Source organism: Balaenoptera borealis (assembly GCF_965194805.1).
Source record: "Balaenoptera borealis genome assembly, chromosome: 11".
Taxonomy (NCBI): domain Eukaryota; kingdom Metazoa; phylum Chordata; class Mammalia; order Artiodactyla; family Balaenopteridae; genus Balaenoptera; species Balaenoptera borealis.
In genome coordinates, this window is record NC_138868.1 from 78,386,393 (window position 1) to 78,410,730 (window position 24,338).

Genomic DNA, 24,338 nt, shown 5'->3' on the forward strand with positions numbered 1-24,338 from the left:
CAGTTGATAAGCAGGTAGGAAATGAGCAAGGCGAGTGTCTGCTCTTGAGAGGTGCTAAGTTACTGGTGAAGATGTACATAAATAACGTCAATGATGTACCAGATGGTGAATGCTAGAAGAGATGCACAGGTAAAATGTTATGGGAACTCAGAGGAGGGAGAGGTTACTTCTAGCTGGAGGGCTTTGGAAAGGCTTTGTGGAGGAGACAGCATTTGCACCAGGTCTTAAGTGAAATACACCAGCAACAGCAGATGGAGGAGAAGGGTAGAGGAGGGAAGGGAATGCCAAGAAGCGTGAAGTATAGGGAGAAAGGACTGTTCAGCTGAGCTAGCTCTTCTTGCGGTGAGTATCAGAGAAGGTATTCATCCCAAAGGATAAACTTAAACGTGCTTTGTAAATCGGAGTTTGTTGGCAAACAGGAGAATGCAAGGCACAGGGATATGTCCTATGTGTTTCAAGGTGCTAAGGTTCTTTGGTCTGTGGGAAGCCATTGTCTGGTTGGGAATATCTGAGAAAGCTGAGCTGTGGTATTTGGGTAGGATTTCAGCTAGATTAGATGGAAGTGGCAGAGATGGCATTGTGATAGGAAAGAGAACACGAGCAAATGCAGGGAGATGTCAAAATATGGGTGGGTTTTTTTTTTTTTTTTTTTTTGCAGTACCATGCAGCATGCAGAACTTCCCTGACCAGGGATTGAACCTGCACCCCCTGCAGTGGAAGTGCAGTCTTAACCACTGGACCACTAGGGAAGTCCAAAATATAGGTGGCTTTAATAGGAAAAACTTGGTTTGTGTGAAAGGGTAGAAAAAAAAATTCATATTATGGAAAACCTGGAAGACAGCTAAGGAGTTTGGACATAGTTCAGCAGACGGTAGAGCTTCAGTGAGTATTTTCAGGTTGCACGATCAGAGCTGGAAGACCTGTGTTGTCACTCCCTCTGTAACAGGGCTTTGATTCATTTTTGCATTCACAACACTTAGCAAGGGACCTGGATTGATAAGTGCATACTGAGTAAGTCAATTTTATTGGTAGTATTTAGAACAGATCATAGAAGACGAGAGGCAGGCCAAATTAGTTATAAGGCTATTGTATTAATGCTAAGAAGAAGTGAGGTCCTAAATGATAATTCTACGAGTAGAGATGGAGAGTAAGGGATGGAAGCAAGTGGTGAGTGGAAATAGAATTTAAGGGACAACTCCTGATTGTGGGGGGGGCGGGGGCTGTGCGGTTGGTAAAGGGCAGTGGAGATGGAAGAGATGGACATGGTAGTAGGTTACTTAGAGGGTGAGGATGTCATTGCATGTGTAGGGATTGCTGGATTGGGGAGGGTGGGGAATGTGTTGAGTTTAGCTTGGGATGTTTTAGGAAAAGCAACATAATGTTATGGTTAAGAGCACAGGGTTTGAAATGAGTGGACCCTGGGTCTGCTCTGTATCGTTAGCTGTGTGTGACCTCAGGCACATATATTTCTATGATTCAGTTTCCCCATTGGGAATAGGATAAGAATCCTACCAGTGTAGGAATAACCGAATTAATATTTGCAGAGTTTCTTAGAACAGTGCCTGCTACATTAAGGCTATATCATTATTTGCTAAATAAAATCCAATTACTAGGGAGTTTTTCAAATCTGTATCCAAATATAGAATAATGAAGGGGATTAAGGACAGAATATGAATGACTTGATTTTTAAGCTGGTGAGCTGCTTTTTTTTTTTTCTGATATTCAGGAGTTTCTGACTAAAGAATATTCCTTTTGAGTTTAGCAGCACAATAGTGCTTTTCTGTCCTTGGCATTGCCCATTTCTTTTTCAATATTAATATTTGGGTATTTTTATATGATTTCTCAGTTTTTCACTGATAATTTTTGGTGCAGGATCCTAATCTGCTAGTAGTGCTGCTGTAATTCTTGTTGGCAGTAGATGTGATAAAGTACTAAAGCCACAATGAAGTCTTGAGTTTCGTATTCACAATGATGGTCCCTAGACAACACCTGTTAATTACCAAAGGCGTGTGTATATAACTTCTTTTGCCTAATTTTGCAGATATCTCTTAATTTGTAAAGACACCACTTTCACTCTGACTTCTGGGCTGCTTGTGAGGTTATTGGATAATTTGAAGTGGGGAGAGTTCTGATAGGGTAAGCCATAAACAGATGAAGACCAAAGTCATAGTATGATGTCCTTAGGGTGTTTCAAGGCTGCCATAAAGGTTTAGTTTATGATTTCCTGTACTAGGCTGTAACCAGTGCATGGGCTGTCTATGTTTTGGAAGAGAACTCTTTTTGATTAATTGCCAGTTATCAGGTTTTTAAAATTTTTATTATAATTAAAAAAAAATTAAGCGCTTCCCTTTCCAGCCCTCAGGGGAGATATAAGAAAAGGATTTGACTTAACCTTGGAGTATGGCTTACTGTCCAGTTACCAAGAAAAGCATAACCATGCAACATTTAGAAAACACTTGTTGAACTGTGTAAGTACACACGGGATCTTGGAGGTGGAGAGAGATGGAATGGAATGAAGTAACCAGATCTTGTGGTGACCAGGACTGGGTAGGATTTTGGTTTGAAAAGAGCAGGTAGATTCTAGGCTCTTTTAGGTGGGAGGAACCAAGGCCCTGAGTAAGCAGGAACTTAAGAGTGTATGGTGAAGAGATTTACCTCCTAGAGCAGAGTGTAGGTGAGGGAAAGAAATGAAAAACTGGCTAGAGCAAGGCTTCTTTGTTATGTAGTGTCGACTGGAAAAAAAAAAAAAAAAAAAAAAAAGCACAGCGTAAGAGTTGTGAATTAAGTTTTATTTGGGGCAAAATGAGGACTGTAACCCAGGACACCGCCTCTCGGATAGCTCTGAGGAACTGCTCCGGAGAGGTAAGAGGGGAAGTCAAGCTTGCATTTTGCAGAAGGTTCACAAAAAGGTGGCTGCTAGTCACGAGGAGCAGATGTCTCCATTAATGATTTTAGTGCTTTTCTAGATATGAGAAGATGCAAGAAATTGGGCTCATAAAGTCTTCTCCTGAAAATATCTGACTATCTGAAGGCCTGCTCTGCCAGTTTTTCCCAGAGCACAGAGTGCCTCATTCCTGATCTCCACCCTCAATTCCTTTCAGGGTGTGTTGATGGTCAGCGGATGCAGTGGCTAGTGACTTCATCCTTGTTGAGGCAGATGGCGAGTGGCAATGTTTAGTTGGCAGGAGTTTGGAAATACCATCTCCCAGTTTCCAGATCATCAAGTTTTGAGTGTTGGTAAGCTGTTGCAGGGAGACAGAGGGAGCATGATTTGGGGCAGCCTGTTCTAAAGGGTGAGAGGATCATCCCTTGTTCTATCAGTAGGAGTGAAATATGACTGTAAAATTGTGCTTGTATGCCTGAGCAATTTACTTTCCTCTTTTCCTCTCCCCCTTTCCCCCCTAAAAAAGAGTAAAAAGTAAAAGAAAACCAGAGAAAGAGCAGACATCTTTCTCTTTTATTGCCTTTTTAAAACCCAACTTAGTTATCCTTTTCACTATCTTATTTTTCTATTAATACTTCCTTCCTGTATATTTACATTTCTTTTCCCTCCAACACAGTTTGAAGCAATACTTTTATTATGACAACTGAAGTAGTTTGAGCAATGTGTTTGTGTATTCATTCTTATTTTACCTTAATCTAAACCATATGCTCCGGTGGCAACTGATGGGATTATTCCTAATGACTCTACATTTAAATAATTTCCAGAGCAGGAATTGTATTTTTCTCCTGTTTTCTTCGTCTAGATAGATACTGCTCCTGATGGTGAATATCCAGTGAGTGTCCTTGGAAGTACAGAGAAATGCATGAGTAAAACATTCAATTAGGCGAGATTTTTTTCAACCATTTGCCTAGAAGATAATCCTTCCACAGGATGTAGGCAGGGTCACGACCTCTATCTGGAGGGTGGTATTTGATACTCTCTGAGTTGAGGCTACACAATTTACTACTTGTCCAGAACAGAAATATTTTCAGTAATTTGACCCTGGAATAAAAATTGAAGTTTCCTCAAAGCATAACCTTAAGTCATTTACAAATTTTAGGGTGTATCTTTAGAAAAACTTAAGAATTTCTGATTGTTGAGTATTTTTCAATGTTTTTTGTCATCTATTTTTCTATCATTATTGCCCAGATAAATTTCTGTTGAATCACTGGTGGATTATAGGGGTCAGTGATGAGTAGATACATCAAGTTGTATAATAGTAATAAAACTGATTACTGTTTATTTCAGTGTCATTTTCCATAATTCCATTGCTTTTCTTGTTTGTTTTTTTAATACTTACTTGGATCTTACTTCCAAATTTCTTTCTAAAAACTCTTTGTCCTTCAATTTCCTCAGCCATGGTGGAAGTGATTGGATTATTTCTACACTATTTGTAGACTGTAGTGATTTAATCTGAAGGACTTGCAGATGCTTTGAGGAGAGCAATAATCCATCATTATAAAATGCTTATTAGCTCTGTGCCCATGTGGTCTCACTCTACAGTGTGCACAGTTTTTCCCCCCAACAGATCTGTAAGTTTTGCAGTTGACAGAGGTAATTACTTGTGACCAAAGGGTGAGAAAATCTTTAGATAATTTAGTAGGAACAGAAACTACCCTCCAAGAATGAATTAACACATTCATCTGTGCATAACAGTCTGTGATACAAAAACTATGATTTGCTTTGTTAGCCAAAAGTGAATGAGGGTTGAAGATGCTTTTTGAAGTGGAGTGCCCACTGGTAGTCCATTTGATAGTGAAGGAGCCTGGCACCCAAACAGGTGACAGTCACACAGCAGGTGGGGGTTATAGAATACTCAAGACCAAATAGATGTAAATTTGGACAATTTGTGGGCTTCACTGATGTCTGTACATAAGAATTTATTAATGGGATGGGGGTTAGTGCAATGACTAGAGTCGTCAGTTTTCCAACTCTTTCAGTCTGGTTACCTTCGCTCTGTACGATACTGTCTCAAAGCTATTTTTCTGCCCAGAAACTATAATATGGCAAAATAAATATAGATATTAAGCTTGGAAGCCCAGACAGTGGGTAGGTTCACACTAAAATCTTTTGGATGAAGAAAGAATTAGAAACCAACTTATCCCTTTTAGTTCGAGGAACACAGTTTGCTTCATTTAATTTGGTTTGTTTTATTAGAAAGCATACGAGAGATCTTGCCCTGAAGGACAGCTTGCAGGGTTGTCTCTTTTGTTTTACCTTTTCCCCAGGCTTCTCTGAATTGATAGTGGACCACTTCTTCCTCCAGAGGCTCCTGGGGAAAAGGATATTTCAGAGCCATCTTTATAACTAGAGTTAGTGTAGACAGTGTGTCAGTAGATTTTCTTCTTTAGTTGGCATCCCTCCACCAAATTTATGTGATTGAGAAACTAACACTACCTATGGTTCAGCTTTTTATTACAAAGGCTGTGTCTGATTGAGGACTGCAATTCCCTAGTGTCTTCATTTGCCAAAACACCCAAATCACCATTTTAATCCAAGTATTACGAGAGGGAATATTTTCTTTGGAGGGTTCTGCAAGCCCTTGAACTAAGCAACAGCCAGTGAAGTCTGAGATATTTTTCTGACTGGAAAAAGCCTCTTTTATTAACTCTTCACTCATGAGTCTTGCAGATGGTCAAGTTAAAATATTGTGATTATTAGGTTATAGGCTATACACTATTATTTATTTGTCTTCCTAAGAACTGTCCTCCTTTGAGAAGCTCTACATTTGGTCCTATGATGAGGTCATTGGTCAAAACAAGGAATTGCCTCTAATAACAGTTATTTTTTTCCCAAAAACCACACCCACATTTAAAGTTTATAAATACCATTTTTGAGGGTATTTGAAAAGAATGTGCTATCCTGATGGCAATTTCAGAAGCAAAATTCTAAAACAAAGATTTTTCAATAAGGAAAGCATTGCTGAAAAAATAAGGGCATAATTTGGCCAAGGATTTAACCACTAGTTTATTAGTTTGTTGTAATTAAGACAATTTGTTTGTGCATTTACACAATAAGCATATCTGAAGACAGGCAGGGTGAGGGGAGCATTGTAGCCTTTGGAAGTAAAGTTTGCGGAATGTCCGTCTGTGAGAAATCTCCCAGGATAACATACAGTTGTTATTCATCTGGTAGGTGGCCATATCTCTAAATGTACATGCTTACATAGATTGTGTGGTCTGCCCTTGGCCCTTTTTTTTTTTCCAAGTTAAAGTTTAATGGTGCTTACTTTATGGTTGCCCTCATTGTTTTTCATTTGGAGGCCACTAACAACTCAAGTCCTTTCCACTGAAAGGGAAGGGGATGACAAGAAAGGTTAAGAGACACAGTTTAGAAATGAGAATGAAAGGACAGATTCATTAAAATTTCAGAGGATCAGAACAGAGACTATTGCACTAGCTGCTATACTTTCCAGTATGAATGCAGATCTAGGAAGCACATGAATTCAATAACTAGTTGTGGGTCCGATGGTGACTTTTTGTCAGATCTTCAGGAACTGTGAGATGCAGCTTGGTATAGAGAAAAGAACGTATAATGTAAGTCTCAGCTTCCATTAATTTAGCTGAGACTCTGCCACTAATCAGCTATATAATTGCGGATGAAAGATTTAATTTTGGAGTCTGTGATCTTTAATATTGGGATTTTAAATACTTTCCCTCCCTACTTCATGAGTTATATAGAAACTTAACGTCTATGAAAGCAGTTTGAAATATAAGAAGTTTTGAATAACGTGTACCTCTGTTGTACGTTTCGCTTTGTTTTGCAGTCATTGCTTATTTATTTGTTTCCCATTCTAAGCTATAGGCTCCTTGAAGCTTTATTATGTGTTTCAGGATCCTTAGCACATAGCACAGCTGGGCTCAGTCATTTAGATGAGTGAATATTTGTGTGAATGAACTAATCGAGAAACAAAGGAAAATAGTTAATAGGATAGAGGGTATTGCACATTAATCACAAGAAATAATGTAACTCTGAAAATAATAGTAATGGAAGTGCCTTGTTTTCATACAATTAAGAATTTTGGAGAATTCTCCTGAAAAATTGAAATACTCTGTAATTAATCAACTAATGTGGACTAACTACTCTCATTTAATAATTGTTAAATAGTGTAAGCTCAGATTTTAAATGATATTTTGTGTTCATATTATATTCTTTGTTTGTTTCTCATATGATACCTTGTTTCTTATCCAGTTGGAAGTTAATTCGATAAGTTTATGAAAAGAGGGCATACTCATTTAATCATATAAAGGGTTAACACAACTGTAATTTAACTTCATAGGGCAATTGAAAATTTCCCATTTAGTATTTGGAAAATGTTAACTCTAAAACCATTAAATGTAATGGCATTAAAATGTTTCTTTTATGTCAGCTATCCAAATAAAAACACTTTTACTATTCCTTTAATTCCTAATTTGTAAAAAATGGTTGGATCCTGGCATCTGGCTGTGTGATTTGGGGGTGGAGAGATGGTGCTTCCTCTTCTCTCTTCTCTCTTCTCTCTTCTCTCATGCTGTGTTGGCTGCGTGTGCTGTCCTTTTCTGCATGGATGAAGTGAGGGTGCCATGTATCTGTTACACAGCATGCTCCTTAAATCTCTTTGCAAGTGCCACTCCCAGATTTCTTCTGTTTTTCTTTCTTTCATTGCACTCTTTACAAGTCCAGCTTGTGTGGGCATGTACCCACATTCAGTGTGCATGTGTTTTGTGCCTTCAATTTAGGCAGCTATTTTTGAAAAGAGTCTCTTGTGTTTATTTATTTGTTTTGAATTGCTCAAGATTGCTAGAGAGCTCAGCATATAATAGGATGAGGAAAACCATGCAGTGACTGAGATCCTGTTATTGTCAGATGTTTCACTTCACTAGAGTCTTTGATCTCTACATTAGAAGCTTACATCCAGGATTAATGAGTCTAAGTGATGGATGAGTTATGTTTATTCTAGCTGCTGAAAGGTTGTTTCTTTCAAACTCCTCTCTCTTCTCTCTCTTTCTCTCTCTCTCTTAATGTATTTTTGAGAGCATGGCATTGAAGGAATCCACCTAACATTTATGCCAGGGTTTTAATGATTCTGTGCAAAGAATTTTAAGAAAATATTTTTGTGGCTTGGTGTAGAATACATCCGATAATTTCCTGTTGGGGAAACACATGAATCAGATGGTTATTGAATATGTATGTTACTCGTTTTGTGGCCTTTCTGTAGTTTGATTTTGAAATTCTAAACTGACCACCCCTGTTGTTGACCACCCCTGTTAACTCAGAGTGCTTCTGAATATATTTACTCCCTTTCTGCTTGCTGCCCCTCAGCTTTGAGGCATATACTCTGGACATCCAAATTAACCTTAGTGTTATCCTAGGGATGATATCATTAGAAAGTAATTGATAACTACACTGAATCATGTAATACTCAAGACCAAATAGATGTAAATTTGGACAATTTGTGGCCTTCACTGATGTCTATAATTAAGAATTTATCATCTTGTATTCCAATAAACTGAATTTGTATAGCTCTTACCAGCTTTTGAGTATTAATAAAAGTATATTAACAGTAAAAGCTCGTGTTTTACTGGCTTACTGCCCCAATCCTCAGATTACATGATTTCCAGACTCTCAAATTCCTTTTCTCACCTAGTAATTTTCAGGAATACTCAGGGACTGTCTCATACATTTGCAGAGAAATGGCTCCTGCTGATGTCACCACTGCCTCTCTGGGGCGTGCAGTTCTTTCTGTTGCTCAGCTGGGAAAAATATTTTGCTATTGATGTCCTATCCAGAGGTGAGATAAAAGACCAAGCTACAGATTTTCAAAGGAAGTTTGCAAAAACTAATTACACAATTCTTATATTCCACATGGATAAACCAGTTTGGCTATGGAGAGAGGATTTTGTGAGAAGGATTCTTTGGGCGAGCTTTGCTGTGAGTCTTACATCTTTACATAGAGTGATGGGGGACTGTCATGGGAAGAAGTGAATCTTGGTACGATTTTCCTGTAGTTATGGGGGCGCATAGTGGTCTGGTGCCTTACTCATCCTTTAGGAAGTTGATGTAGCCTGTAACACTTGGAACAGACAGCTGATCCTCTAAGGGGGTGACTGTATTTCTAATTGGTGGCATGTCAAAAATGTGTGAATGCCAAGGACCTGTTGGGGAACCCAGGGTAGAAATGTTTACCTGTGGTCATTTAAAAAAGGGATCATGCCAACAGGGTAGGGGACCCATTAGTAAGAGACTGTGGGGTATATTCCTGGGTTTGGCAGCCGATAAGGGTCAGGAGTGGCTAGCCAAAGGCGAGACACTGCCGCATTAGGGAAGCCATAGTTAGAGGGGTTTAGCGGAGTGAGTTTCTAAAGAACCTATATAAATACCCACAGGAGTGAGTTGGTATTAGCCGCTTCCCTGGCCAGAGAATAAGAATCTTTTGTTGTTAAGTATCAAGTGAGAATTTTCCTTCCCAGTAACCCACAGTAATCCTGGAAAGTGGTTATTAACAGGAAGGAGTAAATGGGAAATGAGGTATGTGGAAAAGAAAAGAAGCCAGCTAGGATTTACCCTTTACAGAGAATAGTTCTCCCCTGCACCAGTATGGAGTGGGTGGGTAGGAGATTTAGAGACTTTCATTTCCTGAATGTCCAGAAAAGACCTGGGGACTGCCCAGAGTCTCATCGTGAGAGCGAGTGAAGGACTGTTCCCATTGAGCAGATCTAGAGGGACAATGGGAGGTAAAAGTCAACTGGCTCTTATCATGACATTCCATGTTTAGGGTACCAGTTGTTGTATTTGACATTATCAATCCAGACTTCTCACTTGACCAAAGCTGATTTGTAATCATTGACAAAGCATGCAGGTGAGACTTTTCTCCCTTTGTGTTACACCCTCTAAAAGGATCCCAAAGAAGTTTTGTTTTGTTTCCTCAGCGCTTTGCGAAGTTCAGTGGAAGAGCTTTCATGGGTTTTCCTTAGAGCTATTTTTATTTCAGGCCCTCCAAGCTGAGTCAGGGACACATTTGAGAAATTACTATCATACAGTCTGTACTCAGAAATCTAGTACAAGCTTTTATTTTTGTACTAGAGTACCTCTCAATTTTAAATATGCGTGTGCACTGTCTCATCAAGAAGAGTGTGTAGTATCTAACATTGCCCAAGCTTGACCAGCATTATACTGAGTGCTCTTTGCAAAGTGCTGACCGTGAGGCAGCAACAAATTCAGGAAGATGCTAAGTAAAAATTCAAATTTGAGAGTAGCAGTTTAGAAAAGGATACCATGCCGTTTAAGATTAATATTGGCAAGCTATGACTGCAGTTTGAAGAGCCCATGCTTTTCTTTTTCTGCGGTGAACTGAATGATTGCTACTGAAAGCGTGGACTATGGCGCAGCAGCACCAGAGTCAACTGATGACGTGTTAGAAATGCAGAATCTCAGGCATGGCCTGGACCTACTGAATAAGAACCAGCATTTTCACAAGATTCCCAGGTGTTACTTGTGCATCTTAAAGTCCGAGAACACCTGATCTAGAGAATAACATCTCAAATCATCTTTGATACCAACATTCTTGTCAAATTGTTGCTTGGGTAGAATTTCAGCTTTTAGTGAACAGAGAACGAACCAGTTACCTATGTGGCTTAGTGCCAACTATAACAATAATGTCATACAGTGAACTGTCATCTTGGCATTGTTGGGAAATGGTGTCCAGGTGGACAATTTGTCAGCTCTGGCAAGGTCAACATCCTGCTTAAAGCAACGTCAGTGGGCACCACAGGTTACTATTTCAGAACCAGAGGGAAAAAGTGGAGGGAAACATTCTTGGAACATAATTTTTTTTTTTTCCCTTCTCAAAATATCATGAGTAATGTATGGGGCAAGGGAAATATGGGAAACGGGTCATATTTTAAACATTTTTTTAAAAAGATAATTTGACCTGATTTAATAAAGTGCTTGCACATTTATTAGTTGGAATTTTCTGTGTTTGCATTTTGGAATCATATCTGCTACGGTGGAATCCTTTTTCCTCTGTGTTCTAATCATGTGGATTTGGGCACATTACCAAAGTGCCCCAAGCCTGAGTTTCCACGTGTGTGAGCGAGCATCAGTACCACCTACCTTGCGAGGCTGTTTTGAGGATTAAATGGGGAAGTGTACCCTCTAAGGGATAGCTCTGCTTACTGTTGTCAGTGTACTCATGAAAATCATCATTAGATCATTAAACAAGGTTTTAATCACATGATGGATTTCTGAGTTCTTGAAAGGAACTCACATTAAAAAATATTAAAAACACAGAACTGACTTAATTTAAAAGGAATCATCCCCATTATTAGGGCATTATAGCATTGTACTAGAAAAACTAGTTAATAGGTTTCTTTTTTTGTTTTTAAATTCAAGATAAAACATTTTTTTTTATAGCTACTTTTTATTTTTTATTTATTTATTTATTTTTTTTGGCTGTGCAAGATAAAACATTTTTATGTCAGTGACTGACAAGTATTCTGCAAGCACAGATGGCCTTCGGGAAGCTCACCCTGCTGCCATCTGAGCTGCTGCTACTGTGGAATATGGGTTCCTTCTGGAGAACTTTGTGCTCTTACTGATGGTTGCTTGTGGAGAGTTCCTTGTTTCTACCCCCCTGGTGCCAGGGCATGATAACCTGTAGGTGGTGAGTCTCTGTTTTTTCTGATCCACTGGGAAAAGAGGGAAAGAGGCATTCCCAGCTTAGATACTTCAACTATAAATGGTTTAAATGTACCAAGAACTAATTTGAGCACATGGGAAATATATGACTTCGGTGGGAAAAGGCATTCTATGTCCCATATGCCCTAATCATACTTTAAGATCAAAACTGACATGAGGTGAACTTTTAGAACAAAATCCGCTTGGAAACTGAAGAATCTCTTTTTCTAATTGATCAGATAGACCATTTAACAGATGATATGAAATTTAGTGGACTTGGAAGTTGGTCTCTTGCTTCCATTAGGTCCATTTCACCGTGTGCAGCTCCAGCTCTAAGCCCATCATGGTAATCTGGCCCTCTTGCCCCAGATGGCTTTGTGAGCTCATGGCCAGGCCATTCAGCATATGGCATCCCCCTGTTAGCCACACAGCCTCAGCTGGCATAGTTGGGCAAATGACAGGATTTGGGTTTGATTTTGTGGGCAGAGGCATTCTCTTTACTCTGCTAGACCCAAACAAGGAAGGTCTTAGTCTCCTGATGGCTCTCCTATAGGGAGCTGTGGATGAAGCTGACATTCTGGGCAATGAAATGGAGAGACTGGAAAAACCTGAATCTTTGATGATGTCTTAGACTTTCTGGATTACCTAAACCTGAAGCTTCTCCTACCCCTGTGTCTCCTGTTTTATGGAGGGATATCTTTCTGTGTCATTTAAACCACTATGAATTGGGTTTTCCATCTCTTGCCTTTAAAACCTCGTAACTGATACAATAATAAGAATAAAGTCCTTCTAACACAGCATGTGGACAAAATCTTTTAGGATCTTGTAGTACGTAAGAGTCATGAATTCTCTTATGATTGGAAAGTTTAGATAAGAGTTTTGTTTACTAGAATGTCTGACAAACTTTTATGCACTGTTGCAGCGAACTCTTCAGTTTGATTTCTCACAGGTTATTGATTATATTCTCTGATTGGTACAGTTTCCTCTCTCTCGTCTTCCCTGCTCTTTTGAAAAAGTTACCTCGACCAGATGTGGTGCCCTCCTGGGCACTGCAGGGGCACAGGATGTGGATGGGAAAGAAGTAAACCTGTTGGTAATAAATTCCTTTCACTAAAAAAAGACTGGACCTGAATCCACCCAATTGATTGTGACATATGATGTGGAAGGCTTCTGAATGGTATGCTGAGCAGCGAGCTGGGTTCCTTTTCAGTTTACCAGAAGGGAAGTGTGGTACTTGATTGGCATCACAGCTGACTAGAATGTGGGTTTTATATCCTTTACAGGATACAGCCTGCTGACAAAAATCTAACTCTCTTTTTGCATACTTCTACATCCTAAGTTGTCTGAATATCTACTCTTTTTTGCCAAAGGTCATTTTGACTCTTAATGCTTTATCTCTGCTGTAAAATTCAACATTGAAAATAAAGTTATTATCCAGAATGGAAATTGAGATTTGTACATTTTGATTGGAACAGACAGGACCAACCTGTTGCTGAAAGTTCTCAGCTTTAGGGAGTTTGAATACTTTCTTAGAGAATGTTACTTTTTTTACGCTAAGTTCCTTATAAGCGCTGGCCAACATTTTAAGATAATGTTCTGATTTTTCAATGCTGTGTAACAAACCAACTCAAATATTAGTGGCCAGAAACTGCACCATTTATTTTACTCATGAATGTGCAATTTGGGTTAAGGTTCTGTGGGGACAGCTCACCAACTGTTCTACTCCGTGTCCGCTGGGGTGACTTGAAGGCTGGGAGCTGCAGTCATCTGAAGGCTCATTCACATGTCTCCTGGTTGATGCTGGAAAGACTCAATAGGAGGCTGGCATTGGGTTCCTTGGGCATTGCTTTCTCTATGTTGTCTCTTCAGCACGGTCCTTTAGGGTAGTCAGACTTCTTACATGTAGAATCAGGACTTCCAAAGTTCATGTCCCAAATGAAAAAAGAGCCAGGAAGAAGCTGTGTTGCCTTGTTTGACCTAGTCCCTGAAGTCAGAGTGCACTATTACTGCTTTATTTATAGCGGAAGTGAGTCACTTAGACCAGCCATATTCAAGAGGTAGGGAATTGGGTTTCATTTTTCTTTCTTTCTTTCTTTTTAAAGCTTATTTGTTTTGTTATTTTAAATGTTAACATTCTATTATATTTAAAGTTTGTTGAGTATAGGGACTATGTCACTGCACTTAACCAGGCTTTGAATGCAGTAGGAATAGAGTAAACCTTGTTTTTAGACAGTATATACACTGCACAGTTTTTTCCTTACAACTTTATTGGGGTATAATTTACATACCATAAAATTCACTAATTTTAACTAAATAATTCAGTGTTTTTTTTCAGTGAATGTATGCAGTTGTGCAGGTATTAGCACAATCCAGTTTTAGAACATTTCATGACCGTAGTAGAATTCCTCATGCCCATTTACAGTTCACTGACAGTCCCAGGCAATCACTTAATCTACTTTCTGTCTTTCTAGATTTGCTTTTTTGGGATATTTCATATAAATGGAATCATATATTACATGTCATTTGTTTTTGGCTTTTTTTCACTTAGCACAATGTTTTTGAGGTTCATCCATGTTGTAACATGAATCAGTATTTCATTCCTTTTTATTGCTGAATAGTATTCCATTGTATGGACATAGCATATATAATATTTAACCATTCACCAGTTGATGGACATTTGAGTTGTTTTCTGCTCTTTGGCTATTCTGAATAATGCTGCTACAAACATTTGTGTACAGGTTTTTATGTGGACATATGTTTTCACTTCTCTTGAGTATACATCTAGGTGTGAGGTTGCTGGGGTATATGATAAATGTATGTTTAACTTTTTAACAAAATGCTTGTTTTTCAAAGTGGCTGCACCATCTGCATTTCTGCCAGCAACTTACGAAGGTTCTTGTTGGAATAAATCTTTTTAAAGTGCTTTGAAGGTAATTCTCTGGGTTGAATGAGAGCAGGTTTGTGAATGAATTTAGTTTGTGGGCAAATAAATCTGTCATTTTCAGGCAATAGATGGGGGAGTGTGGCTGCTTTCATAAGAAAGATGAAACAGGAAAAGTAGAGAAAATAAAGTGGAGGGAAAGAGGGACAACCCTATCCTTAATCCTTTGAACAACTATGGTATAATTTTAGTTGTTATTGTTGATGTTGTTTGTTTTTTTGTTATTCTTTAATTGAGATAATTGACAGATAGCATTATATTAGCTTGAGTGTACCACATAATGGTTAAATATTTGTGTATATTGTGAAATGATCACCACAATAAGTCTAGTTAACCATCACCTTACACAGTTAGAAAAAATTTTTTTCTTATGATGAGAACTTTTAAGATCTACTCCTTTAGCAACTTTCAAATATATAACACAGTATTATTAACTGTAGTCACCATGCTGTACATTACATCCCTAGGACTTATTTATTTTATAACTGGAAGTTTGTACCTTTTGACTCCCTTGACCTATTTTGCCCGCCTCTCACCCACTGCCTCTGGCAATCACCAATCTGTTCTCTGTATCCACCTTTTTTTCTTTTTTTTTTTTTTAAGATTCCACATGTAAGTGAGATCACATGGTATTTGTCATTCTCTGATTTATTTCACTAATGCCCTCAGGGATGTCCATGCGCTCAGGATTTCCTTCTTTTTCATGGCTGAATGATATTCCTCTGTGTGTGTGTGTGTGTGTGTGTGTGTGTGTGTGTGTGTGTGTGCGTGTGTATCATATTTTTTAAAAATCCATTCATCCATCAGTGGACACTTAGGTTTTTTCCATATATTGGCTATTGTAAACAATGCTGCAGTAAACATGGGGGTTAGATATATTTCAAGTTCCTGTTTTCATTTCCTTTGGATAAATACCCAGAAGTGGGATTGCTGGATCTAATGATAGTTCTATTTTAAAATTTTGGGGAACCTCCATACTGTTTTCCATAATGGCTGTACCAATTTACATTCCCAGCAACAGTGCACAAGGGTTCCCCTTTCTCCATATCCTTGCCAACACTTGTTATTTCATGTTTTTTGATAGTAGCCATTCTAACAGATGGAAAGTAATAATCTCATTGTGGTTTAGATTTGCATTTCCATGATAATTAGTGATGTTGAACACCTTTTCATGCACCTATTGGCCATCCATAAGTTTTCTTTGGAACAACATCTATTCAGATCTTGTGCCCTTTGTTAATCGGATTTTTTTTTTTTTTTTTTTTGCTGTTGCATTAAGTCCTTTATATATTTTGGATATTATCTCCTTATTAGATATATATGATTTGCATATATTTGCTCCCATTTGGTAGGTTTCCTTTACATTTTGTTAATGGTCTCCTTTGCTGTGCAGAAGCTTTTTAGTTTGATGCAGTTCCACGTGTCTATTTTTGCTTTTGTTGCCTTTGCTTTTAGTGTCAAATACAAAAAATCATTGCCAAGACTGATGTTAAGGAGCTTACCCCCATCTTTTCTTCTGGGAGTTTTATGGTGTCAATTCTTACATTTAAGTCTGTTATTTATTTTGATTGATTTTTGTGTTTGGTGTAATAGTTTCATTCTTTTGCATGTAGCTGTGGGTTTCACCTTTTGATGGGAGGAGTGTTAATTTGAAGACATGTTTTAAAATGAGAGAGGTAGATATTTAAAGAACGATGTTAAGTATCATTAGGAAGTCGTGATAGTTTCTTACATATGATGTTGTTTCAAGGGCTCGTAATAAAAGCTTAGGTGTGGAAAAATAAAGTGATATATCCAATTTCTAATGGTGGACCAGGTTGGTGCTTTCTATATGGTAAGCATTGTCTTTGCCCTTTACATTTAATCTCATTTAAAACTCTCAAGTCATCATTTACAGCTATGTGACATAATGTTTTATTAAGGTGATTATTTTTCCCATTCTACAGCAGAAAAAAATTTAAGCTTAGAGAGGTTAAGGCAGCTGTAGACAGCAGAGGAATTGGGTTTGAACCCAGGTCTGTCTGTTCCAGAATCAGCTCTCATAGTTCTTTGCTGTATACTCTCTAGACCCAGAGCATCCCTTTTTTGGGTGGGTCCTCTATGAACAGTAGAAAATTTCCTTTATATGGAGCAAAACTTAGTCTGCCTATGTTCTTTTGATCCCTACAGTATATACTGGGCCATTGAGGCCAAGTCCAGGGCAAGTGTCTGGGATGAGATATGACTTCAGTCTGTAGATTGAGACAACTACAGAAATCAAACCTGGGAGTTGTCATTAGGTACTCAAGCAAAGCCAAGGGATACGAACAGCAGGTTGAAAAGACACAGGAGGATTCAAATAGTGAAAGCTAAGGCAATACTGAGGATCAAAAGTTCAAGCTCACACCATGAAGAGACATCCATTAGTACTGGAGGCATCATTAGTAGCAAAAAGGAAACGGGCAGAGATCTAGACAAACTGGAGCAAATGAACTAAAATAGAGGATGAGAAGTGCTATGACCAAGATGTAAACAAAGTGATGGGGGAGGAAGACTAGGAACAGGAGGCAGTAAATGTGTGCTTGGCCACCCTCCACTTCGGACAGGGAGCTTTTGAGGACTTTATTTGGGTCCTGGATCCAGTATACCGAAGTGATTATTCTCAACTCTTGAGTGGGTCTTCCTGTCTAGAAACCTTGGTTTTAAACTTTCTAAAGACTTATAAACTAATTTTCGGACGACTTCATTCACCCAGTTTCATAAACAAAATACCTTATCTGAGTGAAATAATATTTAACATTAGATTGTACACTTTCATGAAAAATCCAAAATGTATCAACTAGTGTAGAGGTTCATCTTTACATCTATGTATTTTATACTGTTTAAGTGGGAAGCCCCTGTCCCCAAGGTGTTTGGATAAAAAAGTGAGGAAATCAACCTTGAAATCCCTCTTCTTCCGTGGTTTGCTGTTCCCTCTTAATATCCTCCAAGAGACCTCCAGCTTTGCATTTATTATTGAGTTTCAAAGGAATTTAAATGAATTTCTACCATTTTATAGTCTGTGTGTACATTTCCTATTCACAGGTATACATGGACACTGTAATCTTCTAATCTAATCCTAAAGATTCTTGATTATATCACCTTACTAAGACCCAAGGTGATCTTGAATTGGTGCCTCATCATATTCTTACATGAGTTTTGTGATGGTGGTGCTTTTTATTCTTAAATACTGCTTTGCGTTGTAACTTTCCTTAAAATCAGTTTTTTCTTTTGACCAGACTCATTTCATGGAAGATTTGAACTGATTAACATAGATTCTCAAGTACAACAAAGACGTTGAATGGGAAACTCATGGTAATAGTACCTATCATAACCATAGTATGTGTTATATTATGTATCCCAGAAGGAGTGTGATTTAGATCATCTTAATTATATGCTTATATCTATACTTTATTTTTATCTCAATTAAATACTTAGTTTTCATTTGGTTATAACTATTATGGTACATATTTGTATATATATTCTGTATTTATATATATTCTGTTAGATTTCTAACTGATAGAAGAGCTAATTTCTCTTTCCTTCCTCCTTGGTTTAAGCCAGTATTTGGTAGGAATAGATCTGACTTTGAATTTCACCAGTGTGTTTGAATGTTTCTCATTGTATGGTTAATCATGGAGTTCCAAGCTCACCCTACACCTGTAATTATCTAGTTAGTGTGGTTTTAAAGGCTGCCAAATGAGGAATTCTTTCTGTGAGATTTTGGGTCATTCATCAAAACCAAGACAAAAATAGCAGATAAGAGCATATTTAAGAAAGAGTGACAAATCACTAGAGCTTTGAAAATGACTGATGAGAAATTAGTTTTAAATCTCATTCTTTAATATTCTTGAAGAAACTGAGCCTCAGAAAGTTCTAGCGATTTGCCCAGATCATTCAGCCAGTTATTAGGGTTTAATCTTCTAATTTCATAGTCCATATCTTTTTCCTAAATTGTTCACAGCTCAACTTTTAGTTTCCTATACTAATGGAATTTTATAGGCAGTATAAAACAGTGGATTGGTTAGTGGTTTCTGAGGGAATGTTAGAACTTTACATTATGCAGACCTTTTAAAGGTAGAACACAAACTTTCCATCATGGACAATCAGCCGTTTTGCTAAGTTAAATGTCAATGTTTAGGTCTGAAATTTACTGTGCAATATTTATGTTGTTAGGAGAACTCTGAGTTAAAGAAATGTGAAATATAGTTGGAAAATGTCGAGTTTAAATGAGTAGGAATTTATGTTTCAATGTTCTCTCTGCCTTTCCTAATAAGTTAAAATTATAGATAAATTTTGCCATGAATGGTGACTTTGTAAAACTTTTTGTGTATTTAGGCTCTTTTTGTTAGTTGTAGAGTGATTAGTATTCTCTTTTAAATATAAACCTGATTTGAGACATATAAGGCTTTTTTTATTAGTTAAACTAAATGAAAGACCTCAAAATAGCCATACATTAAAAAAAAAATCCCACTAAATATATATCTTCTGTAACTTAAAACACCTCACTGTTATTTTCAGTCTGTCCCTTTTGTATGATTTGAATGTTACCGATTACTTTCTATTTTCTATTCTGTGGAGGTAGATATATCACGACTAAATGATTGGTTGTAGGAAAATATTTTTGGTTTGTGGAAATATAGAAATATATTATGAGGAAGAGAAGAGTGTTCAAAATTTTATGTTTCTCATATTTGTATTCTCAACTATTAAAAATCTTTAACTTTTTATTTTGAAATAATTTAAATTTTATAGATGATTTTCAAGAATAGCACAAAAATCTCCATGTACCTGTCACCAAGATTCACCAGTTACTAGCATTTTGCCAAGTTTGCTTTAGTACTCTTTCTCTTGAGAGTGAGTTGCCACCACCATGCTGGTTTTTTTTTAAACCCGTAAATACTGAAGTGTTTATTTCCTAAGACAGAGACATTCACTTATGTCACTACAGTATAATTATTCAAATCAGGAAATTTAACACTGATAGAACACTGTTACCGTAGACTTTCTTGAAATGTTGCTAACTGTCACAATAATGCCCTTTATAGAAATTTTTTCTTGACCTTGAACATGAACATCTGGAATGGTTCCTCCATCTTTTTTGTTTTTCATGACATTGACATTTTTGAAAAGTTTAGGCTAGCTACTTTGTAGAATGTCCCTCAATTTGGGTTTGTCTGGTGTTTCCTTATGAATAAATTCAAGTTGTGAATTTTTGGCAGGAATTAAGGTACTTTGTCTCTTTACTGTTGTTGTAAACTTTGATCTCTTGATTAACATGGCATCTGCTCTGCTTCTCACTGTATTCCCTCCTTGGAATTAGTAAGTTCTTTGTGAGGGAAGGCTGTGTGTGTAGACGTCCTGTTTCTCATCAAATTTTCATCCACCGAGTTGAATGTCTCTTAATGATTCTAACAAGGAATATTTTTCATGCCTCTCAATCAGTTTACAAAAAGAAACACTAAAGAAGTAGTACTCAACAGAAAGAACATTTAATAATTTTCATGTTATCATTTGGGTAATACAAAGGTGGTGAGCATTAAACATTAGCTCATGGCACATAAAAATCAAAGGATGGAGCTTTGGTACTCTTCTACTTAAGTACTGCTGTAACGTTTAAGCCTTCTTGAGTTCTCTTACAGGACTCCGGGCACACATTCTGTTCACTTGTTTCACATCACCATTTCCTCTTCCCATCCTTGTTCTCCTTTTGCTTTATTTTTAACCCTGTTTTAAAATTGTTTTCTCTTGCTGTGTTTTAGCATCTTTGTAAGATGTTTGATGATTCTGTTTTAGAACATGATAGTATAAGAAAAAAAAAAGAGACACATTTAGACTGTTTATAGGATACACAACTCTTCAGTCTTCATTGAGGACCAGCTGTTGAGTGATCAGTCATTGACAGGAACAGAAATATAGGGTTTTCATTAATGGCCCAGCTCAGTTCCTTAGAAACCATCCTGATCTCCATCTCTTTTTTATTATTTAGTCTTGCACCAACATTCACTGTTTTGAAGCACTCTCTCATGGTTTTCCTAGTGTCTCAGTGAAATTATAACCTTGTCTAGGACATGTATTATATACTACTTACATGTATTATATGTTCTAGCATGCATCCTGCATATCATCTACAGAACACAACTATAGCATAGTAACCTCACATCTCTTAGTATCTAGTAAGGTGTGGTAAACAGGTAGTATGTGCTAACTCAGTTCTTATGGAATGAAATGGAGAGTGACTGACAGCTCTAGGCTAGCCATTATTATTACTTACGACACTTGTGTTCCTGAGATGTAGCAGTATCTGCAAATCCTAAATCTACTTCATTGATATTTTATGGTCATTCAGATAAATTGTTAAGGGAAGACAAGGATCCTTTATCTTAAATCAAAGTAACCTGAACTTTCTCTGTAGTCAATAAAGATGAATATGAGTGACTCTGAACACAGCAGTTTTGGAGATGTCATTCCCTGGTTAATTGGAGTAAACATACTATTCCACTCCTCGGCTAGCCAGAAACGCTCTTGACAGGATCTACTATAAAGAAAATAGAAAGGAGTAACTCGAGGATATTTGGAATACGGTCCTGAGATGGCACAGAGCAGAAGTACCATTGCCCAAGGATGGAGTTGACACCATGTGAACCACTACCATAAAGACTAACTGATAATTAGGCGATGTGTTCAGTTTTATGTCAGATAATTGGTGATTCTTAAGGAGCAAACTAAGGGGCTAGAATGATTTTCCAGACCTCACCTATAAAGACAATACAATGCCAGAGCATCCTATTAGATGTGCTATGTGGCCCAGAGGCCTTAGTTTCTACTTTGTAGACTATAAGTTAAATCAGAAGTAAAAAATATGAACTAATTTTAAATTTGTAAATTTAAATTTTACATTGTTAAATTATGAAGTAACAGTGTTAGAAAGGAGGAAAGAACTTCTGAAAGCGTATATTGAATGCATGCATTAAACATGCCCTCCACAATCTCTTAAAATAGTTAAATGTTTCTTACATTTCCTGGAAAACGGACATGCAGCCCTTGCAAAGAACTGTCACAAAGCTGTTGTCCCTTTGTTCTTTGTCTCAGCTCATTGGAGGCGGCTATCACACTTCTGTCAGTAACAGTGTCTTTCTAGTGCAGGGATTTTCAAAGAGGAGACCGGGTTTAAAAATGTTCGTCTATCCCTTGGGCATTTCCTCCCATGGGTGGCTCAAGAGACCACTCAAGACTTCCCACTTTTTTCACAAACAATAGAGGGGCTTTGATATTCAATAAATAAAGTATATACATTGGAATTATCTATCTTTATAATGCTAATAATAATACTAAACATTTAATATTTAATGCAAATTTCTGAAAACTTCTTTGACTAAGTAAGTTGATTTTAGAACATGTCAAGAAGAGAAAATATGACCTGGATCACCTTTCTCTCTCTCTCTCCCTCTTTCTTTTTCTCTCTCTCTCGCTCGCTCATATGCTGCCAGTTGGAATGGTTTAAAAAAATTAAAAATAAAAAAAGAAAGGGGATTATTTTAAAGCAGGGTAGCTGAAGCATTTGTCTTTTAGGATTCTAATATTTTTGTGTAAAGCTGTCTATCTCTGATGAGGTACCTAATTGCTTCTTGATAATGTAGAATAGTGTTTAAAATTATCCCCATATTTGTATTTAAAATGTTAATAAGTGATCACTGGGTGAGGACAGACATGAGTTCATTTGAGTTCAATGGGAAAAAGGCACTGTGTTAGTCTTGGATCTATTCAATACTATTAAATATTTGTTCAGTTTTAACCTCTTAGGGCTTAAATCTCCTTCTAAAAGGGACAATAGTAGGTATGATTATCTCAGTGCTGCCCCTTAGCTCTAGATTATTTTCAATCTACTTTAACCTTGACATGTGAAAAACAGATTCAACTTGTAGATATGCCATGAACTATAGTCTCTTGACAAATCAAGACGTATACACTTTTGTGTATACAGACATGTACTTTATAATTAAATAACATTGAATGTGATAAATGGAGGTCACCACTCAGGTTAATTCAGATACAAAAATCCCCTTTCTTTCACGCTAGGAAGCAGTTGCTTTAACCTTGTCTGTGTAGTCATAGATAAAAGCTATGAGTATTTGGGTTTATTTGATGGGAAGTTCTTGGCAGTTAATACCAAAGGGTTTTTCCATAGTTTTTTGTTGTTGTTGTTGTTGTTGCATTTTGGTTTGTGCAGGAGTTGAGTTCAATTTAGGGGCAGAACTTCCCTTCAACTCTCAGTGGATTTCAGTCTTCTTTGCAGTGACAGTAGTTTTAAAAACCCCAAGAGGTACAATACTTTCATCGATAGCAATGGCATGTAGTAGTACAAATGGGAATTCTATTTAGAGTATAATTTGCATCCCTTGTCATTTTATCACATTCCGTATTTCTGTGATAGCTAATATAGAATAAAATTAAAATTTCATACTGTGGTTTTCATGGCCTTGCATGTTCTGGACTCTGCTTTAATCTCAGACCATTCTCTGTTGCCTTCCCCTATGCTTTAGTCATGCTGGTCTTCTCCTTCCATCAACGTGTCAAGCATACTTCTGTTTTAGGATGTTTGTGCTGGCTGTTCTCCCTGCCTGGAACTCTTTTTCTAGATCTTTGAGTGGAAGTTAGGGGGTGAGTAGTTACTGTAATTCATGCCTCAGTCCTAAGGTGCCTCTTCATTGAGTCTTTTGCTTACCACTCAGTTTAAATTCATATCTCCAGTGCCATAATTTTCTGTCACATCAACTTTTTAAGTTTTCTTCCTGGCTCCTATCATTATCTGATTTTATCTTATTTATTTTTTGTTTATTTGCCTGTCATTCTGAATTATAATAGTATCAGAAGAGCAGGGCCTTTTGTATTTCATAGTAAATATTTGCTTGAAAACCATTTGAGGGGCTTCCCTGGTGGCGCAGTGGTTGAGAGTCAGCCTGCCAATGCAGGGCACACGGGTTCGAGCCCTGATCTGGGAGGATCCCACTTGCCGCGGAGCAACTAAGCCCTTGAGCCACAGCTACTGAGCCTGCGCGTCTGGAGCCCGTGCTCCGCAATGGCAGAGGCCGCGACAGTGAGAGGCCCGCGCACCGCGATGAAGAGTGGCCCCTGCTCGCCGCAACTGGAGAAAGCCCTCGCACAGAAACGAAGACCCAACACAGCCATAAAAAAAAAAAAAAAAAAAAAAAAAAAAAAAATTCTATGAAAACAAAGTTTAAAAAAAAAAAAACCATTTGAGTTCAGATATTAAGTCATGAATTACAGCCTAATGATTTAAGTAAACTAAATCATCAGAAACTTCTAGGTTTGGTTTACAAGCAATTCATTTGTGATTAATTTTAAATTCTCACCTGAAAAGTTATGAAGAATAGTTTATACATTGCTTCTGGTTGGACAGTAAGCTTCATTGGGTATGTACCTGTTAATCCTATATTCACTATCATCTATATATGTAAACCAAGAAGGGAAGCATTATTACCAGGTTATCTGGAAATTAGCCTAGTCTGCAATAAAGTTGTCATTATTTTGGACACAACCTATTCACATTTTGCCACACGTGTAGATATAGAAGGCAACTATTTTTTCATTGGCCCAATTCTCAATGGACCATCCATGGCATTGAAATCCCCACCACTGGATTGTCATGCTGGTTTACATTTCCCAAGGGCAGATAGCTTTCAGAGTACAAGAAGAAGATTATCACTTGTCAGTGAGTAA

General features: G+C 37.5%; 1 protein-coding gene and 1 long non-coding RNA gene across 3 annotated transcripts in view; one reads left to right on the plus strand and one right to left on the minus strand.

Annotated features, from left to right (window-relative positions):
* ARHGAP42 (Rho GTPase activating protein 42) overlaps positions 1-24,338 on the plus strand; it is a 312,202-nt gene that overhangs the window by 121,689 nt on the left and 166,175 nt on the right. The gene's annotated exons all lie outside the window — the stretch shown is intronic.
* The window catches only part of LOC309604956, a 36,362-nt gene continuing 16,053 nt past the window's right edge, over positions 4,030-24,338 (minus strand). The window contains exon 2 of the long non-coding RNA XR_014231171.1: positions 4,030-24,064. This is a non-coding gene — a long non-coding RNA (uncharacterized lncRNA). The remainder of the gene's footprint in view (positions 24,065-24,338) is intronic.